The sequence below is a fragment of the Cryptomeria japonica genome, chromosome 5 (assembly GCF_030272615.1).
Source record: "Cryptomeria japonica chromosome 5, Sugi_1.0, whole genome shotgun sequence".
Taxonomy (NCBI): domain Eukaryota; kingdom Viridiplantae; phylum Streptophyta; class Pinopsida; order Cupressales; family Cupressaceae; genus Cryptomeria; species Cryptomeria japonica.
Window position 1 is genome coordinate 766,279,026 of NC_081409.1, and position 3,445 is coordinate 766,282,470.

Here is a 3,445-nt window from a genome sequence, read left to right on the forward strand (position 1 = left end):
CAGCCACATTATTTGTGCATGGGAACATAAGCCTATATGATCTTGGTATAGTGTGTCCTTTAGGAGTGATGAATAGAATGCCAACACCTGAACCATGTTGTGTGTAGGATCCGTCAAAGTATAGGGTCCATTGTTTGGTAGAAAGAGCAAGAACGTCCCTGTCTAGAAATTCAATCTCCATGGTTTGTTTTCTTGGTAGCGGTGCTTCAGCCAGCTGATCTGCAATTGCTTGTCCTTTGATGGCTCATCTTTCTATGTATTGTATGTTGAATTCACTGAGAATCATGACCCATTTAGCCAATCGGCCTGTAAGAGCTGCCTTGCTTAGTAGATATTTGAGAGGATCAATTTTTGCGACTAGCTTAATGTTGTGTGCTAGCATATAATGTCAGAACTTCTGAGATGTGAAGACCACTATTAGGCAAGCTTTTTCAATGAATGTATAGTTGAGTTCATAGCCATTCAATGTCCTACTGATGTAATATATGGCTCGTTCCTTTCCTTGTTGATCTTCTTGTGCCAATAGTGCCCCAGCGATATATCTGTTGTTGAGATATATAAGATAAGAGGCTTTCCTATGACTGGTGGTACTAGAACTGGTGGATTCATCAGGTACTGTTTGATTTGGTAAAAAGATTCTGCACACTTGGTCTCCCATCTGAATGGTACATTTTGTGTAGCAAATGGTTAAATGGTAAACTTTTATCTGCTAGTTGAGCGATGAATCGCCTGATTGATTGAAGTCGTCCTTATAGAGATCTGAGTTGACTGATATTCTTTGGTGGTGGCATGTCCATAATGGCTTGTACCTTTGCTGGATCTACTTTGATACCTTTAGCTAAGACTATGTAGCCTAGTAACTTGCCTAATGTAACCCCGAAGACACACTTCTTAGGGTTGAGTCTGACTTGGAATTTCTCCAATCGATCAAAGATCTTTGTTAGGATGCTGAGATGTTCTACTCAGGTGAAGGATTTAGCTAGTAAATCATCCACATAATCTTCCATAAATGTGTGCATCATGTCATGAAAGATTATTGCCAATGCTCTTTGATAAGTGGCCCCTACATTCTTTAAGCCAAAAGGCATAACATTCCAACAATACATTCCCCAAGGACAGGTGAATGCAATTTTATCTTGATCTTCTGGGGCTATTTTGATTTGATTATAGCCTGAGAAACTGTCCATTAGTGAGAGCATTGCATGTCCTGCTATGAGATCTACAATTATGTCGATACTGGGTAGAGGAAAGTCGTCTTTTGGACAAGCTTTGTTGACGTCTCTGAAGTCAGTGCATATTCTGATACTACCATCTAGTTTTGATACTGGAACGATGTTGGAAATCCATTCTGCATAGTCAATGGGTCGAATGAATCCAACATCTAATAGTTTCTTTAGTTGAGTTTTGACCATGAGTGCTACCTGTGGATTCATCTTTCATAACTTTTGCTTGACTAGTTTAATTCCTAAAGAGATGGACAAGTGATGCATGATTAAGTGTGGATCCACTCCGGGCATATCAGCATATGACCAAGAAAAGTTAATTTGTTGTTCTTTAAAGAAAATGATGAATGTTGATCTTTCTTCCGCTGTCAGAGATTCTGTAAGGTGTATGTTTCTGATGGCTTCTATGGTACCAATGTTAATTGATTGAGTGGGCTCAATCAATATGGGTGATCGCTCATGAAAGTGCTCAGGAAGAGTATCAGGTCTCCCATCTTTAGGTGCCTTAAAAAGGTTTTCACCCTCAGATGCATCCTTTATTTTTACTTTTTTGTGATCTAGAGCTGCCATTGACTGGTTTTCAGCATCAAATCCTTTATTTGGTTTATTTTTGTGACTGAGAGACTTGGCACTCCTTGATTGGTAGACATCGTTACTTTGTTCATTGGTAGAGCCTGTTTCTGGATTTACGATACATAGGTAATGGATAATAGATTCATCATCTGGGAAAATTGGTATATCGTGGATTTCAGGTTCATCCCAGTCGATGAGGTCAAGAAAGACAAGTGGTAAGGAATCGTTAGGTGGATCAAGTTCTGCTACTGTAAGTGTTAGGACAAAGTTTTCATCGTGATTGTTCTTGGTTTTAAAGAAGTCCAGGATTTCGTCGAGGTCTTCGATGGTATTATCTTCCGTATAGACTTGTTCATAATGTTTCTGTTCACTTTCCTTGGCCTCATAGATATTTTGTGATCCAAATTCAAGAGGTCTATCTTCTACGTTATGTTCTTCTTAAGAAAGGGATATGGAACTAGTATCATCAGGGATATCTGTAGTAGCATTGGAGTAGGTACCCCATTTATATTCATTGGAATCTGTTTCAGAGGCCTCATCCCAGATTCTATTAGTGCTATAAACAGGTATGTTGTATGGTGAAAACAAATATTTGATGATGGATACCATTTTGATAGTTTTTGTTGATTCCATGTCAGATCCGGCTTCTACTTTCTGTATTTGTTCATACATTGTGCTTCCTCGGGGAGTAATAATGGTATCCGAAGATGATATTATTTATTTTTGAGATGTTCGTGTTTGAATAGGAGCTACTAATGCTGATATGGCCCTTTTGTGACTTAGAAGAATTCCCTAATGTATCTCCTGATCTTGACATTCCCGTGCCTTGCAGATTGTTTCTGCTGATTCAAAAAGTGATTCTTGCCGAGATTCTTCTTTGTACTTCTTCTTTTCTTTCCATTGAGATTTTGCAGTTATGCTAGGCGGCTTTCTTAATAGGAAAGTGAGCTTACAACCCAATCTTGCTTTGTTTCTACTGGGATGTGAAGGAAGATCTATGGGTTCAGTGACTCCTTTGCATTTCCCAATAGGTCCTTTACCATTATAACCCATTTGCTGCATGATTAAGTATCGTTTCCATATAGGTGTGTTGGTAGAAAAATGTCCAAAGTAGCTGCTCTATTATCTTCTTCCTCATCTTTGTACAACCAGCAAAGAACATCCTTGTCTTTTGATTCATGTGCTAGAGTGCCCAATTAGATGAAGGTACCATCAAATTTGGTGATGGGTTGAGTGGCCAGATGTGCTAATGTAGTAGGCAATCCATGAGATCTAGGTGATGTTGGTAATTTGGCCAAACATAAAGGCTCCAAAGAGTATTCTCCCATACCTTGGTCTTTGATTTACATTTGCTGCTTGAAATCTCTAAATAGGGAGTTGGGCTTTGCTGTTTGTAGATCTGATGTTAAAGATCGCTTCTTTTCTTTATTATGAGGAACCAAACTGTCTTGGGCTGCCCCCATTGCGTTGCAATGTTGAAATGGATTGTGATTAGCAAATATGGAGATTTTTTGTCCGTCATAAGAAAATTTGACACACTGGTGATACGTAGAAGGTACTGCTTGCATTTCATGTATCCAGGGTCACCTTAAAAAAATATTGTAGGTGAGATCTATGTCTAAGACCTGACATATAGTATCTTTTTGCAT